At 34.2% G+C, this 22548-nt stretch overlaps 1 pseudogene; it reads left to right on the top strand.

The window, feature by feature from the left end:
* Positions 1–419: 419 nt before the first annotated feature.
* Positions 420–22548, top strand: part of LOC119804233 — a 174191-nt pseudogene continuing 152062 nt past the window's right edge.

Below are 22548 nucleotides of genomic sequence, written 5' to 3'. Positions count from 1 at the left end.
GCTTAATACATGCAGTTCTCCTCACCCTGTTGTCAGGGGCATTGGTGATTGGTTGTCCTTTGTTCATAGCTTCCTCAGGAACTGCCTGTTCAGTTTCAAGAAGCTGGTACTAGGGCCTAGTTTTCAACCGAGTTATTAGTAGCCTGTCATGGAATTTTTTTTCAACCCTGTCAATTGTCACAGGTTTTGGCCCTGACCCATGGCATCTGTGTGGCCTCTGGGGGCAACATGGGCCATGGACAACAATATAGACTATGGATGTGGTAGGTACATGGACACAAAAATAGTGCTAGACAGCAGATTGGGCTCAGATACTGTGGTCCTAGGTGGCAGCACAGGTCCCTCAGATTGACATGGCCACAAGACACCAACATGGCCCCAGGTGGTGACCCAGTCCCCAGGCATCGGCCTGGCCTTTGATGATATCAGGAACCACAGAAATCAACACAGACCCTACAGTAGAAGGTGGATGCAGTAGGGCTATAGAACCAGACAAGTCCCTCAGCAGCAGTCCTGGCCTGGATGACACCATGGCCCCAGGTAACAGTGCTGACCACTCAAATTGTTATGGTCCCAGTGTTAGCACAGCCCTCTGAAACCAACATGGTCCCAGATTGTGCCTAGACCCTGGATATCCATGTGGCCTTTGGTGGCAACATGGGCCACCCGACAATATAAACCCCAGTTGTGGGCAAATGAATCTGATCGGGTAAGCTTTCTATGTCAGTTGACAATAATGGAACACACAAGGAATGTCCCTAATCTTTGACTCCTGAAAAATGTAACTGTAACTTCAGGCAAATATTTATGATTTTTGTGCTCATGAACTCTGCTTCAATCCTTACTTGGAGCTGACAGGAGAGCAAGACTCCTTAGTCCTTGTCCTGCAGCCTTGATGGATCAGCATCCTAGCTTTTGTAGTGATTTATTAGACTGTAGTTTTATGAGATTCCCTGTCCCCCACATTAGAATCAGTGTCCACAAGAACTGCAGGATTCTCCAAGCAGCCATTCTATCCAGTTTGTCTCGTGTTAGTGAGACTTACTTAGAGCCCCTTACTTCTCTTTATCCTTTATGCAGTCTCTGTTAACTTGTAGTTGATTATAAGAAAAGTGACTATTGCAGCTGGGGACAAATGGCTCTGTTAGGGTACAGCTTTTTCAGAAGACTGGAGTTTGTATCTGATAACCTCTCCTGACCTCTGAGGGTGCCTGCACTTCTGTTCACTTACTCCCTCACATCATTAAAAATAATAAATCCTTTTCAAAGAAAAAAAAAAGAGAAACATATGGAACTACAGGTGTGGCATGCTTAACTCTCCTCCCTATAATATTGCCATCTGTTTCTCTGTTGCTCTGTAACATTTCTTCTGCATTTCCATTTACCCTGGTGTTCATCTTCAAACATTTTAGTGAAATAACAGGATTTCTTCTGTTGTCTTCTTCACTTTGCAGGTGGCAACATGGTAGGGACCTCTAATCAACCAACTTACTGATATCACAGCTTAAACGTTTTATGTAGTGTGTGTAGAATAATTTAGTTCTACTTATTTTGAGAATATTTTGTGTTTAACTTGTATGACATGTTTAAAGCAATTTATGGACCATCATTAAGCTGTTAAAATAATGTTAGTTTATGTACATATTTACCATAATAAATGAGACTTATAAGTTTCTGTATTTGCATGTCATTATTGTCTTTTCATTTGAACTTGAACAGCTACCTTAATAATTTCTTATAATATACATTTAGTAAATTGACAATAATTTTCATTGTTTTAGGGATTTCATTTTATCTTCCTATTCTGTAAATTTTCCAGTGGGAAATCTGCTGCAATCTCATGAAGTTTCCTTTGTATGTGATCACTCATTTTCTCCTCTTTTTTTTTTTATAAAAAAAGAATTGCAACATTTTGGAATTCATGGTGCAATATATCTCAGGGTTTTAATTGATGAGTTTTTGAAGTGATCTTTGTCAGTCTGGATATTCATATACTACTTAATATTAGGGAAACTGAGCCATTATCTCTTTAAACAGGTCTTTCCCCCTCTATATTCTCCTCTAATGCCTATGACAGGCATATATTCTTTGAATTGGAAGTGTTAAGTCCCATAGGCATTCTTCCTTTTTTTCTATTTCCTTTTAGTTTCTTTAAATAGCTAATTTCATATTACCTGTAGTCAAATTCAATTATCCTTTCTTCTGCATGATTAAATTTGTAGTTGAAGCTCTCTGCTGAATTTTTCAGTTTTGTGATTGCTTCCTTAAACCCCAGAATTTGTTATTTTTGATAGTTCCTGTTTTCTTATTAAACATTTATTGCATGTATTGTGTGTTGATCAGATTTTTCTATTTATCTTTTTTATCCGATTTTATTGACTTATTTCAAATGATTATTTTGAATTATTTGTAGGTTATTATTTTCATTTTTTTCTTTTTGAAGGGCAAGCAAGGTTTTATTGAAAAGTATCAAATCCCTTTATCAGGGAAGACTCTCCAAATACTTTCTTTTAAAAAATATATTTCCAATTAAAATTATAATTTTATTAGATTATGAAGCAAGCTAAAAATGGTTGGCATGCCTTTGTGGTCACATAATGTCATTTATATATATAATTTAATATTTTTTATTGCTTTTACATACTGACCTCAGATTCTCCTCCCTCCTTTCTTCCAATTACCCCCACCCACTCCCATCTACCGTTCTCCCCATCCATCGTCCTCAATCTCCATTCAGAAAAGGGTAGACTTTCTATGAGCTTGAATAAAGCATGGCACATCAAGATGAGGTAGGACAAAGGTATCCCCACAAAGCCTGTGTCAATGCTGGGTAAGGTAATCCAGCATGGAGAACAAGTTCCCAAAAGTCAGCTAAATGCCAGGGATAGGACCTGATCTCACTGCTAGGAGCCTTACAAAAAGACCAAGCTAACAACTGTCATACAGGCTTCCTAATTGTTGATCCATTGTTCATATGTACCCATGAACTCAGGTCAGTTGTTTCTTTGGGTTTCTCTGTGAAAACACACTTCTTTTTACAATACCTGAAAATGCAAAGCTACACCAAACGTATGATTGACAGGACTGGAGCTAGGTTAAAAAGTACTAAAGGTATACAGCCAGGTTTGAGGTTGGGAGACCTTTTACCCAAGTTACAGACAGATATTTTTGCTTCATACTATCCAGTCAGATATGATTGTGGGAGCAAGAAGAAAAAAAATGAAATTCTAGCAAAGTGCATAGAGGAAGAATATTTCTGAATTTGTGAATAATATCATGCTAGCAAGTTAGCTATCTCTGCCAGACCACCTTACTTTCAATACCCTTTCTTTTTTCACCATATTTTTATTGATTATTTGGGAATTTCATGCAATACACCCCATCACACTCACTTCCAATTCCTCCCATATCACTCTCTCACTCTTGTGACTGCCTCAAACATGGGAAAATTACAATTCCAATTTTATTTTCTCATATACTCATTGGAGCATGATTAAACTCCAAGAAGCATGATAACTTTGTTCTCTACCACTCCAGTCTCACCAGAGGCTGTCAGCTATGAACAGCTGCACTTCATCCTGATCGTGTTTTTAAGAAGTCTTCAATGGATACCTGTATGGAGTGTTTATTTCTCCTTTTTGGAGGGTGTCAAAGAACCTTTCAATGTCTCTCACTTTTAATTATAAATCTCCAGTCATAGAATACAGACCATGCACATCCATGTGGTCATTGGCAACATCAAATATCATGGACTTTATCACGGTCTCTACATGAACTACACATATCACCATCACCTCTGGCAGCGACCCACTTCACAGACATCCACATGTTCTGTGGTGGTAACACAGACCACACACATCAACATAGTCTCAGGCTACAGCATAGGCCATGGACACCAACATGACCTCTGGAGATAACACTGACCATGGACATCAACACAACCTTCTACAGCATCATGACCAAAGCACATAAGATTACTAGAGGATGAAGGCAATCAACATCCTTTCTGAATCTTAGGTACCATTGAGGTTTTCAAAGCTCTTCCAACTTCCATAAAGTCACTGATTTTTCTCTACTTTTGTTATCTATTATATGGTTGGTGTGTGGTTCTAAAAGTGTGGAGACTTCTTATTCTTCAAACTGTTGGTCAAAGGTTTAATTTTATCAGACAGATTTGAAAGACATTGACATTTTTTCTGCTGACTGCCTGCTTCAGCTTCTAGTGACTTTCTCATCTGTGAGAAATGCTTACTTGCTCACCGTGTACACAGCTTTTGACAACAGCCATTTGCTTCTTCCTAGATAACCTTTAGACAGAATAAGTCCCAAACAGCTCAATCATAAAAAATGTGATTTGATCTTCTCTAGCTGAAGTGCACATGTTGATTACGTTGACTCTTTCTAGAGGTTCTCATTACTCTTTGGTTTTGTTATAAGCTCTTAGGCAACATTCTAGCTTATTATCTTTTACTGGTGAATTTAGCCAGAGTTACTTTCTATTACTAAAGAATTGTATTTGTTTGAGGTTGTTGATGCTAGGAATAGTTTTAGTAAAATGATGGACTGAATATGTTTTCATCTGGTGAAATGGCAAAGATAAAAAAAAATGGTGAGATATAATAGAAAGCAATGTATAAGTTCCAACATGCATCAATACCCGGTAAGCATATTTTTTCAAAAAAAATATCAATTCTTTGTTTTGGTTCTCATGGGGACTTTAATACTCACAAATAAGAGAAATTGATGATTTTGGAGAAACCAATCAATATTTATTTAAAATAATATAATTGGAATGTCTCTGAAAAGGAAAAATATCTATTCACTTTATAATGTTAAGAATTTTCAGTATATTTTAATGTTATATGTTTAAATTCCTTAACCACAACTTATAAGTTTAACCTGTCCACACTAGTTAATATAATCCCTTATAAGTAGTTTCATCCAGAGAATCTTTAGCAAAAAAAAATCGTCCTTAGCCTGGGTTTTTAATCAAGATTGTTATTGAACTATGAACAACTCCAGCCTGAAACTTCTAGGTCTGTGAAAGTGAACCTAATTTATAACAGCTTCTTAGAACTTGAAAAATACTCTCAGTTAAAATCCAAAGGTGTCTTAATACCATAGGAGTTACTTGTTCAAAGGTTTTTAGCATGATCCAACATGCAAGTTGCTCTCTGAAAATCCATGGGGCTTATAAGTGAAGAACACCACATGTCATCTGCCAGAGCTGCAGCCACTGTTCTATTTCTAGTCCTACTTGTTTCCACAATGAAAAACATATTTATAAATTCTGTCTGCCAGCAGATATTATCATAGTTCAAAAGTTAATATAGAAATCCCTAATAGAAGTTCTTCCTGTATGAATTAATTTTATGAGGTTTGGAATCAAATAGCTGATAGATGCATAAGATATTTACTTTATTGTTAATTATTTGAAAATTGTCACATAGATAGCAATGTTTTAATATCAGTTATCATATATATGTATATGATTATACTATTTTTGTTCATATGATGAAATAAAGGAAATAAAACTTATTAGAAAAGTCTAAGTTCTTGTTCTAGACATCTTATAAAATAGATGGAGTATGCTAACCCCACAGTTTTTTGTAGAATGACACTTCACAATTAATTTTATTGAAAACTATGTTGCTACTATGTTTCAGCATAATAAACAACTCTGAAAACTCATTGATTCACACAAAAAATATTCCTTTACTAATTGACAAGCTCTATGGGAACTCTAATGACTTTGTTCTAGTAACTTTTCATGTTGGGACCAAGGCTAAAGGAAATTCATGCAAACAAAGCCTAACAGGGCTAATAGAGACTTTGTGACTTTCAAAGTCTCTCTTGAGAATTAGTTTTACTGATAATTAAAAAAATATGTTTTTTCCCACATTCTCTTGCAGCATTATGTCAAGGAAAGTGACATACTGAGTACATGGTCAGAGAATCATACTATACCTATAATAGGGGAAAATATAGGCATGAGTAGTGAAGATTTTTAAAATATAATGTAATATGTGTATAGTATGTTTATATGTAATATATCGATGATATGTTGGCTAAAGACACTTCCAGAATATCCTTCTGTGTTTCCAGGTGAGCACTGCAAAGAGTTGCTCAATTTTAAGTGATACTTTTCAACAAAGAAGAAAAACTAAGAGAATTTTAGTGACCGTATGCATTTGATAGAGATGACAAGTGGCCTGTGTACATAATGATAAGGTACTCTCAGTCAAGCATCTTGATCTAATATCCTCACTTCACTTAGTGTTAATTTGTCAGCACATATTAAAAGTTTATATCTAACACCCTAATATATATCACACAAATATTAATTTTCAAATGTTTATTATTTATATTTTTATGTGGGTGTGTTTTCTCTGGGGATAAATGGCACAACACAATATCCAGGAGCGTGTGGAGACATGAAATGGTCAGCAGATCCTCTGGAATTATAAGTATTGATGGTTGTGAGTTTTCATCTAGGTACTGGAAATTAAACTTAGTCCTTCTGAAAGAACATTACCTATTCCTAACTCCTGAGCAATCTCTCTAACTCCCTACATATATTATTAAAACTTGAAATTTAGATTGAAAGAAGTGACATATGCTCATTATTTTCTTGTGTTTCCTCTATGAGTGATATTGTTAAAATTGACATTTATTTCATCAAACAATTATTCTTCTGTCCCAGACCTGTTTCTCATATGTGTGTCACTTGATAGAACATGCTTGCAAAAATGAATGTTAGGGTGCTGTTTATAGACATTTAATTTTCCCTGCTTTCATTAAAACTTTCTTTGACAGTGAAATTATTGGTCCTGGAATTATCCCTAATAATGTCTGAACAAAAGACATGAACGCATTGTTATATAGTCCTTTGAGCTAGCTAGCATGAAAAGAAGAACTATTACATTGGATATGACAGATACATTTTTATGTGATAACTGCCTCAGGTAGTCTAACTCAGATGATACTAAATGTCAGCATACCTAGATTGCTGACAATTTATCTTTAGCTGAATAACATACTTTACCTATAATACCTTTCAGTTTCTAAATTCTAACATATATAAAAAGAAACAGCATTGTGTTTAATCTTTATTTTGTCAAGAGAGTTTAAAAATCATTTTAAGCAAAAAAAATCATTGTGATCATATTTTGCATTAGTATTTAGCAATAGCAGGGTTTGTGTTTTAGTTTTTCATGTGTGTGTCCAGAGAATTGTTATATTTGCTTCATTTCATGGTAATATTTTCTCCTTTAGTAAACTCAAAGGTTATTTCATGACTTAGACTTTAATTTCAAACTGCATCTATCCTCTAATTCCAAGTATGTTGTTATTAAATATTTCAGTAAATTTCTCTGAAATCTACATTATCTTTTGAGAATGGAAGATTCAAAACAATGTTTGACTTTGCTCTTGGATTTGTAGTAAATCAAGCAGATGATTGTGGTTTTAAAAGATGCATGAAACACTGTGCATTTAGAAATATGCAGGTGCCATTGTTCTAGAATGCTCTTCAAAAGTTTGTACAGAAAGATTAAATAAACTACTGTTACTTATAACAGATGACTTCCTCTAATTAAGTAGATAGCCTAATAAGACCACAAATGGATATTTCTACTAAGAAAATAGGAACAAAGGGTTTGTTTCTTATTCTGAGAATCTTGCCTTTTTCATTTTCTCTGGAATCTATTTGAAACTTTGATTTTGGAGTTTTATATGACTGGTTAGCTAACATAATAAATCTACCACTACCTCAAATAATCTTGGCTGATTTACCTAATATATCTTTAGTTAAAAAGAAAGAAAGAAAAAAAGAAAAAAGTACAAGAATGTAAAATATAAAGTAGAGGGTTTGAACTAAGTCTGACATTTCTATTTTACATATCTCTTTTTTAGAAAACAAGTTAGGGCACAGCTCACAGCTGCAGACTCCAAATGTCTTCCTTGGAATTTTGGTTAATCTATGAGATACAGAAAATAGAGTCTAGCTTTTACTTGTAATTCTGGCAATGTGCAATTTTGATAATATTATTTATCTAAGCTTCCATGTTATAACAGAAATTGTACCAACATTCTCTATAATGTATTCACATTATAGAGATAAGGTGAGGATTCATGAAAGGACTTGGAGAGAAATATATATATATATATATATATATATATATATATATATATATATATATATATATATATATATGTTTATGCCATATGTTGTGGTCAATAAATCATTATTTTCAAAGATTATTAGAAATGTTAACCTAAGAAAGAAATAAAAACAACAAAATGTTTTCCCCTAAGATTCATATTTCTCTTAATAAAAATCAAGATTGTATGGCACAATCACAAAAGCAATAAAATTAATGGACTATATTCTCAATTAGACACATTCCTAATTTTTACTATAATTCATTCTCCATTTCAGTGAACAATTTGGAGGAGATTACAAATTATAGATGCTTTTGTTTGAAAGATATGGGAGGATAGAAGCAATGTTGAACAATAGAAATATAGGTGAAGCTACTTAAGTAAGAAATCAGAGAGGTTATGGATGTATTTTTTCAATCAATATACATAAACTGTTGTAATTTCCATTTGTATCTGATAGAAAATTTTAAATGAAAACATTGCATTCACACCATTAAAATCTAGTATGTGTTTCCTACTTACAGCACCCGTGGATAAAGAGCCACATTGAAATTGCACAAATGATTTTATTTATATTCTTGCTATCATATTGAATGGCGAAGGTTTGATTGATGAGGAAGAAGAAATGAAATTAGAGGATATGCAGGATATTTGTATTTACATTTGATTGAATAGTTTCTTTGGGGGCTGTATATCAGAGAATTATTCTCAAAGATTTTTTACTCAACCTTAACTAAAATTGTCGGTATATCTATTATACTAAGAAGACTTGACCATTTTATTCACACATTGATCTTAGGAAGAGCTGAAGATTTCTAAATTTTTTGCCTACTTATTAAATTTTAAGGGATAAAATATCTCTATACTAGTCTAATAAAAAGAGAAGATAGCTCTTTTACCATGGTTTATTAAAACTCATTGTGTTCTCTACTAGCCTTATTTAACTGCTCTGTTAAAAATGTACCACTGAAGACAGAAGTACAATTGAGAGTATATACATTGTGATGAATATAGAAATATTGATCAATTTTATCTTGGTCTCTTTGGAATTGCACATTTTATTGTACTAATGCTTCTTACAGTAACTATTGTATTAAATCAGAACTTTAACATTATGATTCATAAATAGCATGGAACTTGGTGCCCATAAATCACAGGACTAAATTGGAAGTTTAAAGTTAAGATTTATAAACTAACACACAAAATCACAACTTTAAAATTTAGGATTCATTAATATGAACTTTTATATGCATGAAGTATAAATCAAATTCCTGTACCTGATTCTTGGAAGTTAATGCATGTAAATCAGAACTCATTATTATTAATAAATAATAAATCAAGGAAATTCATTTTACTTGGTAAATTTTCTCTTAGTGTAATAGTTCCTATGTGACATAATGGGCACCAGATTATAAAAATGTGAATCTCAAAGATTCCTTTGATAGCTATTTCTAGAACATCTTCATGTTTTATTTAAGCTCATTTATTTTGTGCAAATAAGCAAATACACAAAATGTATGCTCTTTCATCCAAGCTTTCATATCTTGAAATTGTAATGAAGTCATACTGTGGATATGTCACTTTTAGGCTACATGACTGCCCATTTTAAATGTTTTCTGTAGTTTCATTGCTTTTAAACACGGTTGTACTGTAAAATTGAGGGCAATATGAGCAAATTCACAGAAGATGTTCTTACATGCATGTTCATTTCCTAGCTGCTCAGACAAAAATAATCACACAGAAACTATACTAATTGCAACACTGGTCAATAAATCAGGCATGTTCCTAGCTAATTATTATATCTTAAATTAACCCATTTCTATTAGTCCATGTATCATCACAAGTCTGTGGTTTACTGGTAAAGGTTCTAGGGGCATCTGTCTCCTATGGCAGCTACATGGCATCTCTCTGACTCTGCTTACTCTTTCTGTATTCCTTCCCACCCAGCTATAACCTGCCCTTCTATAGGCTAAAGTGGCTTCTTTATTAATAACACATATTTATAGTATACAGAAGGGAATGCCACATCACATGTGATTTTTAGCCCAAGGTGTAATGGTTCAGTTATTTGGGCACTGCTCTTATGTGTCTGTTTGTAATAGCCCATTTAGATCTCAGCCAAACAATCGTGCTAGAGTCTCCCATTATATTGTGTTTCTATGAAATCAGAAGCAACATGTGCTTTACTCTCTTCATGGTTAAATTATTTTGCCTGCTGATTCACCTACAACCAGTTGGAGTCTACTCTTTTATGCCACATTGAAACCATTGTTTTTGTTACTGAAGACTACCATGATGCCAGAAGCCAAAACTATGTTGAATCCTAAATGAACATTCATCAAAATTGGTGTGATTCATTCCGTTACCATGAATATCAATTGAGATGTCTCTTTTAGTTTTCTTTATGGAACTTAATATGCTAGCACTTCATTTGTCTGTTTGCTTACTGAGACAGACTTATTGTGTAACCCAGGCTAGTATAAATCTCAAAAATTCTCTTACCTCAGCTTTCTACATGAATACTGGTTTTACAAGCATGAATTATCACATTGGGCTCAATTCTAACATCCTTAATTATAATGACAATGTTTTAACTAGTCACCTCCTCGTGCTTCTTTTTATCTCACTGTCTCTCTCTTCCTATTTTTGCCCATGTTACCTAGTACTTAAATGTTGATCATTTATGAATATCTTATTTATTATCTAGAAATATTTACTTGGTATTTTATCTTAGACATACTGTTGACATTCAGTTTTTCTTTTTCTAAAGTGTCTTCTCCTTTCAAATTCACCTAAAACCCAGTTCTAACCAGAAAATTTTGTTTCACCTGTTTTTCTTTTCATTTTCTAAAGTCATGATTTAGTTCAGGACTCCTTTATTACTTTGCCTATTCTCAGAGTTTCTGAACTGTTCCCCTGCCATTGATAATACAAATCTTATCACATAATTCCCTTAGATACATCCCCATTCCTCATATAGGCCAGTATTTAAAGACCCATGTGTGAAAACCTCCATCACTGTCTCAGAAAATATGTGTCTATACTTTAAATAATGGCTCTAAGTCTAAGGAATTCTTTCTGTTCTCCTTCCCCTTCCAATTAGCAGGGTAGAAGATAAATTTGGTTATCACAATCTTCTTCATACATTATATTCTAAGAAGTTTATCAGACAAAAAATGCAGTAGTTCTGGGGTTCAGAAATCCTGCTATAGGTAAAGCGTGTATCTTATTTCAACAAGAAAGTAGGATAATTATGAGGATCTCAGTCTTTAGATGTGAATTTTTGAAACTGCTATAGGTATGGTATATCATTTATCTGAAATGCTATTTTCCTCACTCATACTCAGGATTGCTTGTTCTTACCTTGGAAACAACTGTTTATTATCTCTTTTACAAAAGGTTTTCTCTTGCACCCAAACATTGGTTTCAATTATCAGCATGGCTTTATGTAAATAAATTTATAGAATTTGAAGTCCAAATGATATTGCATAGAAATATGACTCCTCTTTATTAGTCATATGCACATGAGCAAAGTAAACTTAGCAATAACTCTTTCTAAGAATTGTATATGCAAAAATATGAAAGCAATAATGTTATCTTTAGAATTGCATCATATAGTCAAGCAAAATAAACTTAACTTCACATCTGTCACCCCAATAATCACTCATACTTCTTTTAAATATTATTTCAATATGTGTTTCATTTGTTTATGTGGTGGAACATTTGTTTAATGATAAAAATGCATTTTTTATTATGTTGCATTTGTTTAACTCTGTGAAGCTGTGTTACTTTTCCTACTTAAAAGAACTGATTGGTCTAAGAAAGAGGTGAACAGCCAAAAGCAATGTAGGAAAAAGGATAGGAGGGCCCGGCATGCAGAAAGAATAAATAGGAGGAGAAACTTAGAAGGAGAGGATCAAAGAGCAAAAAAAGAGGAGAAAAGAAAGACTCCAGGGGTCAGCCACCCAAGTTACATGGCAAGCCATGGAGAAAGAAATAAGAAAAGGAATGCAGAACTAGAGAAAGATAAATACCCAGAAGCAAAAAGTAAATTGGATAATTTAACTTAAAAATAGCTTCCAAGAAACCAGCCAAGCTAAGGGTGGGCATTAATAAGTAAGAATGTCTCCATGTGTTATTTATTTGGGAGCTAGATAATGAGCCCCCAAAAAATCTAAAGATAAAAAATGACCAACTGCACATATTAAACTCACATTTTGTATGTCATTGTGTTAAAAGTAAAGAAAGAAGTAGGAGTTTTTCAAATAACAACACATATTTATTCTTCAATAAAAGTGAAGAACAATTTGTGTCCCAAACTAGGTCCTTCTAAGATGCATTCAGTGAACAATGGGAGATGGCTATAAAACAAAAGAAACTGCAGTTAAAAATTGCATAGGTTTAACTGTCAATTATTACACTTTGACAATTGGGTTATCCTAACAATCAAGTTTAGGATATTTGATACATATACATGTAGAAATATGCTGGCTATGTGGAGCATGAAGTAAAGCATAAATTTATAATGTAAGCAGAAGCATAGGACTAGAATTCTAAAACAGGCACAAAACCAAACATTTTAAGTTATAATCATCTAGTAAATTGGTAGTACAGAAAAATGCTGTCAGAGATATTTTCTATAGAAACTGTTAATATCCTTTTTAAAAAGTACTACTTAAACTTGTGTGTGAAATGGAAAATATTTTTTCTATCATCATATCTGTGTAACTCAATATGTATGTGCACAAATGTTTTTCTACTTTCTTCTTCTCCAAAAGATTTTATATACAACTGGCTAATTTTCAGGTGTGTAAAGTACAGTATGAACCCTCTGGGACATTATTATTAGGAGTTACCAAAATAAATTTTTCATAGTGATACATATGGACAAAGTCATACATATACAAAGTGGAAATATAAACGTATTTAAATAGATCTCCAAAAAGGCAACCATGATTAATTATGTCACTGACTTTTCTGTAATAAATGTTTACCAGAGCATTTTTGAAGCTCCTTTTTTAAACTTGTGATGAATACAGCATTACGGTAAGAAGAGTCACTCTGTCTGCAGTAATGCTCTTGCATCATCTAAGCCTTTCCCAGAGGAAATAATGGGTAAAAAGAAAACCAAGTAAAAAATAATTTTTTATCAGATCTACTGTAAAAGGCTTCACTTATATCAAGGACATATGCAGATTTCCTTCATAGCCAAACTTTATAGGATTTAGTTTAGTCACTCTCTTTCTTCCTATTATCCATTTAAAATAACTTGAAACAAGAAAAATTACTTTTGTATGTATGTGTATATATATATATATGTATATATACATATGTATATAGTTATTCATTTTATGAAGGAAAGAAAATGTTAATCTTTTTGAGCATATTACAATACCTGCATCTCAAAGAGTTTAATATGATTGATTTGTGCTTCTGAGATGATAGTTTTATAGTTTGAACCAGAGTAACTTGTCCAAAGCATTTTTTGTTTTATTATCAATTAATATACGTAATAAATCTCATCAGGAAATATCATCTATTTCTCTTTCCCAGGGGCATCCATGTATGTCTCTCTTAGGGTTCTCCTTGATATGTAGCTTCTCTGGGGTTGTGGACTATAGGCTGGTTATCCTTTGTTTTACATCTAATATCCACTTATGAGAGAATACATAGAGAGTACATGTTTTTTTTATGGGTCTGGGTTAACCTCACTCAGGATGCTTTTCTCCAGTTCCAACCATTTGCATGCAAATTTCAATATGTCATTGTTTTTTACTGCTGAGTAGGACTCCATTGTGTAAATGTACCGCATGTTCTTTATCCATTTTTCGGTTGAGGGGCATCTAGGTTGTTTCCAGGCTCTAGCTATTATGAATAATGCTGCTATGAACACAACTGAGCAAATGTTCTTGTAAAATGTGTGTGCATCCTTTGGGTATATTGCTAAGAGTGGTATTGCTTGGTCTTAGACTTGATTGATTCCCAAGCTTCTGAGAAGCTGTCATACTGATTTCTAGAATGGCTGTACAAGTTTGCACTCCCACCAGCAATGGAGATATGTTCTCATTTCTCTACATTCTCTCCAGCATAATCTATCATCAGTGTTTTTGATCTTAGCCATTCTGACTGGTATATGATGGTATCTCAACATTGTTTTGAGTTGCATTTCTCTGATGGTTAAGGATGTTAAATAATTTCTTAAGAGTCTCTTGGCCATTTGAGATTCTTCTGTTGAGACTTCTCTACTTAGATCTGTACCTCATTTTAATTGAGTTATTTAGTATTTCATTGTCTAGTTTCTTAAATTCTTTATATTTTATAAATCAATCCTCTGTCCAATTTGGGGTTGCTAAAGAACTTTTCCCATTCTATACACTGTCATTTTGACTTATTGACTATGTCCTTTGCCTTACAGAGTAGGATAAGTGAAGGAAGAAAGAACTTGGTGGGATATGGATGTAAAATGAGAAAAAGATCATATTTTAAAATTAATTAATTAAAATAAATTTTAAAAATTAATATCAGCAGATGAAACAACAGAACGCTATCTCATTTATGTCCTTCAGTATTATTTCTTACTTTGTAATGGGAAACATCAAAATATTCCCCCTTTGAGATTTATGTCAATTTTAGAATCACACATTCCTAAAACAAACTAAAAAATACAGAATTTTTGCCTAAATATTTACTGATAAAAATCATATGTGTGTCAAATGACATTTTAAAGTTAATGGCAAAGTATAGCTTAGGATAAAACAATCAAACTCAATCATGGCAAATGGTTAATGGTTTAATGTATTGATCCTCATGAGTTATGGAGAAAATTTTATTAGTATGAATACTATAAAAGGCATTATAGAGAGGTGATACAAAAAGAATGAAACATGCAACTAATAATATAGTAATCAACTTAGCATATTGTTTACTGAATAAATAAAATAGAAACCAGAAATTAATTTTGTTTACATTCCATGTGTTACCATGGATAATTCTTTATAGTTTAAAAAAATCATGTTTTCATGATACCATGGTTAATTTTTAATTAAATGTTTTAACTAAATTCAGTAATGATGGACATATGACCAATAGGAAATAGGAAATAATACTCTTTCATGCACCTAGAAAGCATAAAAAACATAAATGTCAGTATAAATTTCACAGGAAAAAATCTTCAAAATAGGGCTGTATTTTGACCTACTTATCCTAATGAATTAAATGTAGTCAGAAGTTGATTGTAGCACAATTCAGTCTCTCCTCCAAATCAAATATAACACAAAAAGCATTATTTGAATAAATTATGACTACCCATAACAAGTTGTAGCCATTTCCAGGCAGTAGTGGTGCATGCCTTTATTCTCAGCACTTTTGAGACAGAGGCAGGTGGATCTATGTGAGTTGGAGGCCTGGCTGATGTACAGAGTGAGTGCCAAACAGGCTCCAAAGCTACACAGAGAAAACCTGTCTCAAAAAAAGGAACTTATAGCCATGAAAAAATTCTAGAAATATATTTAAAAGCATATAAAATAAACATTATTCTTGTTTGCCTAAAGATGATAATGAAAATATGTAGTACAACTCTTTCAGAATTAGTTAAAAGGACTTCTTTTTGTCATCTGAATCGAATATATAATTTTCTATTTATTTTATTTACATGCTTATAAGAAACTAATTTGTACATCTTTTAATTGTATTTTTATTATTTAAAACATTTAAAAATTTTAATACATTTTGGTCATATTCATCCATTCCCAAAAGTCCTTTTAGATCCTCTTTCCCTAACTACCCACCCAACATTAAGTTACTTCACGAGAAAAACAAAAACAAAAACCCAATACAACACCAAAGCCACCTAAATCCGAGAACATAAAATGAAACGATAACAAAACAGAAAAAAAAGCAAAAACAAACAAAAACCTACCAAACGTCAGCCCCCAAAAGGAAAGAAAACAAATAGGAGGCTATTTTATGTTGGACAGCTACTCCTGAACATGACATCTTCCCTGGAGTAATTGATGATAATCCCCAAACTGTAGCCAAATAAAAGTGCAGAAAACAAATAGGATCCCATTATATGCTGGTCATGTACTCCTGAACATGAGGCCTTCCCTGAAATGGTTGATATACCTGTTGTTACTTGATTGGAGAAAATTGATTTTCCCTCTCCCAGCAAGTATAAATGGCAGTTTAGTTATTAACCTTTGCACTGGTGGCTAGGTTTTTATTCACTCATTTATACATTCAATTTTTCAAATATATATATATATGTGTGTGTGTGTGTGTGTGTGTGTGTGTGTGTGTGAAAATAATATATATGATAAAACAAAAGCTATCATGTTGATGTTGGACAGAACAAACTAACAATAGGAAAATGGCCCAGCAGAAAGAATAAGAACCAGAGTCCTACTCATTTCCTCACTCACAAATTGGAAGCCAAAATATATATATATATATATATATATATATATATATACTCAGAGGATCAGGTGTAGACTCATGAGGACCTTGTACATGCTGCCTAATTATTTTTTGTTTTATATGAACTTTGCTTATATTTATTTAGAAGGCCTTGTTTTCTTGATATCCTTCATTCCCTCTGGTTCTTTCACTCTTTCTGACTCCTCCTCCTTTGGGTTCCTCCTTTACTGAGGTATTCCAGACCCAGAAAGACAAATATAGTGTATATTCACTTATATGTCAATATTGCCTGTGTATTCAATGTTCACCAAACTACAATCTGTAGAACCCTAGAAGGTATGCATGGAGTAAGGGACTAGAGGGAACAAATAATATTAGGAAAGATAAACAGAATAGATAATTATAGATGGAAGAGGGTACTGGAATAGGAGGATCAAGTTAAGAAGGGGGATTATGGGTGAGAGAGTGTTGTAGGGAGCAGGGCCCTTGTTCTGTCCCATCTGCCTGGCTAGCTTACACCTGAAATAATCACAGAGAAATTGTATTCATTTTAACACTGCCTGGCCTATTAGCTATAACTTCTTAGTGGCTAATTCTTATATCCTAATTTAACCCATCTCCATTAATCTGTGTATTGGCACATGACTGTGGCTTACCGGCAATATTCTAATCAGCGTCCGTCTCAGGCAGGAGATCCATGGCAGCTGCCTCTCTCTGCTTTCTTTCTCTCAGAATTCAGTTCTATCTTATCCACTTACCTAAGTTCTGTCCTATCAGGCCAAGCAGTTTCTTAATTGATTAACCAATGAAAGCAACACATAAACAAAAGGACCTCCTACACCAAAAGAGAGCTTAAACACACATAATTAATAAATTACATTATAATGTGCTTCTGGAAAAACAGGGCATGGTAACTATTTTTTAATATTAATTAATTAATTTATTATGTATACAATATTCTGTCTGTGTGTATGCGTGCAGGCAAGAAGAGGGCACCAGACCCCATTACAGATGGTTGTGAGCCACCATGTGGTTGCTGGTAATTGAACTCAGGACCTTTGGAAGAGCAGGCAATGCTCTTAACCTCTGAGCCATCTCTCCAGCCCCGGTAACTATTTCTTAAATGCTTCTTTTTCTTTTATTATGGTTGTTGCTGCTATAATTCTTTTTTTTACTTAAATAACAATCCAAATTCCCACTTTCTCCCCTCCTCCCAGTCCCCTCCCTCTCCCTCCACAGACCCTCCCCCTAACCCTTCCAACCTTAAGAGAGTGCCATACACCCTGCCCTGTGGAAAGTCCAAGGCCTTCCTTACTATGTCTAGGTTGAGCAAGTTTTACATCCAAAGAGAATAGGATCCCATGTAGCTGGTATATACAAGTAGAGACACATCCCATTGTCACTATCAGTGGACCCTTAGTCTGCCCCAGCTGTGAAAGGGCTTGGTTGTTCCCATGCTAGTTCATTCCCAGTCCAGTTGGAGTTGGTGAGCTACCACTAGCTCAAGCAAACTGCCTCAGTGGATAACCCCCTCATGTTATTGGATTCCTTGCCCATACTCTCACTCCCTCCACTCTTCAACTTAAACTTGGGAGCTCAGTCCAGTGCTCCAAGGTGAGTCATTGCTGCTGTTCCCATTCGTTGTTGGATGAAGGTTCTGTGGTGATATTTAAGATAATTATCGGTCTGACTACTGGGTAAGGTCAGTTCAGACACCCTCTAATCTATTGCTTATGGTCTCAGATGGGTTCATTCCTGTGAATTCTCAGGCATTTTCTAGAGTGAGGTTTCTTGCTAACTCCATAATGGGAGCAGAGGAGCAGGGAGTAAAGGGGGGAGAAGGGGAATTGAGGAGAACTTGAGGGAATGGGATGATTGAGATGGTGGAAGGACAGATATGAGAGCAAGGAAAGAGATATCTTGATTGAGGGAAGCGTATGCTTGCTCTCTTGTTTCCAGCTGCTGGATTTGGTTCCTGTTGGTGCAGAGGACTGTGATCTAGGAGTGTGATCTGAGAGTCCACCCCTAAACAAATGACCTTTTATTATATGTAATTCTGAACTAGTGCTGGATTATTTTATAACTTCCATCATCATCTGGCACCAAAATGTGGGGCCCAGTCAACCCTTTTCAGAATCGGTTCAGCAGCAAGGTAGCACATTGGGTACTGACTCTCCCACCCACAGCTTCAGTCAGTACTCAGATGCAGCTGGCTGCTGCTCACTGCTCACTGGCTCATAACCTACAATCAGCCACTCTGCCTGTTACATGCAAGCCTACATGCTGCTGCCTGGGATCCCTATGGCATGCACAGTCTGCAACTGCCACTGATGGAGATCTTTTTGTTTTCTTTTTATCAAGATCACCAAATCATAGAATCATTTGATAGCCTTAATAACTCCTCTTAATTTGTTAAGCCAAGCATATTTTTTAGTACTGAAACAAGCAAAGTGTGCTGTTTGTGGCTGCTATTTTCTCTTGGTCAATCAGCTGCAATGCTGACACCTTATGGCTCATAACTATTATTATACCTACCCTAATTCATTGCAATTGTCTTACAAGTAAGATCTGAAAAACTACAAAATTTTCTGATAACATAATTATCCAGGGGTATAATAATTACTTTGCTTATGCTATGGATGGTATTCTGTGAGACTTATATGATTTTCCTTCTACATCCCTTTATTTGATTCTAGGAATTAATTTTGTTTTTCATATTATCTCATTAAAACTAGTTTGATAACAAAGCCAAGAATGAGGCACTTTTAGAAATAATACAATCTTTACAGACTAAAAATGGACAGAAAGTTGAGAAGATAAATAGTATGGAGAGGGATAACATCAATTTGACAAAATTATCTGAAAGAATTTGTGTTGTTGAATTTAACAATCAGAATCTGTGAAAAGATAAGATAGATTAACAGATAAGCTATCTTTCCAGGAAAGTAATATGAAAACCATCAAAATTATGAGCAAGCCTGAGATGTTATTTTCACTGTACAAGTTTCATGTCTTGGAATCCTCAATGAAGGCACTAGTAGAGAACACTGAAGAGGAGATTCAGACTTTACAAAAGGCAGTAGTAAGATGATTAGAAAAAATTGAGGAATTTATTGAATTTGATGAGCAGGGGAAGAAGGTACAAGGACAGGATTTAGCCTCATCAGTACATGCTAGGCCCTGGGATGACTTAAACAGAGTTTTAACTGCACATCCAGCAATTTCCTTGGAAAGACCATCTGGCAAAAGTACCCTAAGTAAGTTAAAGAATATACATTGGATCCAGTATGTATGAGTGATCTAAATGAATTTAAACAAGCAACAGTATCTTATGGATTATTTTTGCCTTGTTAGGGAAATTGTGAAAATGTGAGCTTCAAGCAGTAAGGGTACCCCACATGATTATATTCATTTACTCTCAGCAGTCCTAGAAGATGAACCACAGCTGCTTTAGAAGTGTTATTTTAAAAAAGAAGCTTAAATTTCAGAACAACAGTGGAAAGCAAAAGGATTTTCGACTTCCAAAGGTCAAATTCTCACAAGGGTCATTACTCTGATCCTCAGGACCAGGATCTTTACAACAAATTTACCTTGTCCCTATACAGCAAAATAGCTTTAAATGCCTATGACAGGATTTAGAAACTAGGCAGGAGAATTGAATAATACATTAAGGTTAAACAGGGCCAGAAAGAACCATTTAGTGACTTCCTGCAAAGATTAGCTAAAGCTGTACAATTAGGAGTAGCAGACCCAGAAGTTGGATGTTTACTTATTGAATCTTTGGCTTTTGAAAATGCCAATTTAGAATGCAAGAAGATCATTGGGCCTTTAAAAGTCAGATCGGCATCAATAGGTAAAGGGATCTTGTATACAATGAATGGTGAGACATTTAACTATAGTACTAAGGCTTGGGTAGGAGAAGTGATTTCAAATGGTATGAGGAGACATCAAAATGGCCTCTGAGAAGGTACTACATACAAGGAATTCCTGGGAATAATGGCTTCTCTAGGAATGGTATAAATAGGAGGACTCAGCTTTCTGGTACATATAGGAGGTGTGGCAAAGGCCAACATTGGACCAATAAATGTAGGTTGACAAAAGAGAGACAAGGCAATCCAAAACTATTGGCAATCTCTTTGGGGTCCTCTTGTAGGCCCTCATGTCAAACAAGATCCAATCATTCCTAGTCATGGTGGAGAACATATCTCACCAGGAAAATTAAGCATTCCAGTGTTTACTGTAAAAAAAAATCTGTTCTTGATGATGGAATAGACATGGGGGAATGAATCAAAAACTCCTGAAGGAAATAGGAAACATTTACTTTGGCAGACTTCTATAAATAATCAAAAACCAAAGTTAAGAGTGCGTATAAATGACTTTGTTATTGAGAGATTACTAGACACTGGAGTGAACATAAGTATCATTATTTCAGAATCTTGGTATCTGAAACAGCCTTTTCAAGAGGTAGATTTTCAATTCCTAGGAAGTGGAACCCTATCTCAAGTGAAAAAAAGCACAAGACAGTTTGAATGTATGGGGCCAGAAAGACAGAATGGAAAGCTAAGGCCATATGTAGCTGATAATGCAGTGAATTTATGGGGTTATGACCTATTGTAGCAATGAAATACCCAGATTAACAAAGGTTACCACCCTTCAGGCATTATAAGAACACAAAGCAACTAGCAAACTTTCAAAGGTAGCACAACCCTGCTTTTATATGTTTAACTGAGAAACAAATAAGTGTTAAACAATGGTCATTAACAGAAGACAAACTGCAGCCTTTAAAACAGTGCAGGAGCAGCTAGATGCTTGCTATATAGAACAATCAACAAGTCCTTGAAATTGTCCTGTATTTTTTGTTAGAAAGCAATCTGGAAAATGGGGAATGTTGACTGATCTAAGAGCTGTAAACAAGGTTATTCAACCTCTACAATCTGGAATTCCCCTGCCTGCTCTATTACCAAAATGATGGCTTCTTACAATTATTGATTTAAAAGATTGTTTTTCTACTATACCTTTACAAGGGAAGGACAGAGAAAAAATTGCCTTCACAGTGCTACTTATAATAATTCTCAGCCTGCTAAGAGATACCAGTTGACCGTCCTCCCTCAGGGAATGCTCAATAGCCTCACTCGTGCCAATACTTTAGCAATTTCCTAAGTCTGTAATTTACCATTACATGGATGATATTTGTTGTCTGACTCTAATGTTGGAAGAAGTAATGAAAGTTGTTTTGTTTGTTTGCTCTCTTTGTTTTCCTGGGCTCCTTGCTGGAACCTTGGCTTTTGTAAGTTCCCTTTTCTTTCCTTTATTAAAGCTGAATATTATATATTAAAGCTAGTCTGGTTAATCATAATTACCAATTGACCACACCCCTTTAGTAACTTATGTTTTATTTCTGTTACCAACATCTGGATCTTCAAATATTCTTTTTCTACTTAAATCTTTCACCATATCAGCTTTTTCAAGAAGAGTTTTTTGATATTATACCTGAGTAGTTTCTCTGATTTTATATTAATTCTTATAGCAATCAGATTTGAGGCCATCTGAGCCAAAATATATTTCATTTTCAAAATTCTTGGTGGTTTTCTGTATTAAATTCTTTCTTAATTTTCTAAACCTAGGTCTTCATTTTATGATATTTCCCCCTCATAAACATTTGTCAAAAATTCCTTTATCTATAAAGATATTTATTATTTTCTTTATTGTCACCCTAGTAACTGTTTTCATATCTTAATCCAGAATTTATGGTTCATTTTATTTCTATTCCACAATACAATAAGTGATTTTTCTAATGTATTTGATTTTTAATAGACTGTCATTCAAGTCATAATTATTAGTATTGACTTAATATTGGACAGGATTATCTGGGACCAGTCACTGTCTATTAGCAAAGACATGGAATGATTGCATGTAGTTAATATGAGAATGTAACAGGAGAGAACATAGCTAATGATTATATAAGAAGAA

Source organism: Arvicola amphibius, chromosome X (genome assembly GCF_903992535.2).
Source record: "Arvicola amphibius chromosome X, mArvAmp1.2, whole genome shotgun sequence".
Lineage (NCBI taxonomy): Eukaryota > Metazoa > Chordata > Mammalia > Rodentia > Cricetidae > Arvicola > Arvicola amphibius.
This window is presented reverse-complemented; position numbering and strand designations above follow the sequence as displayed.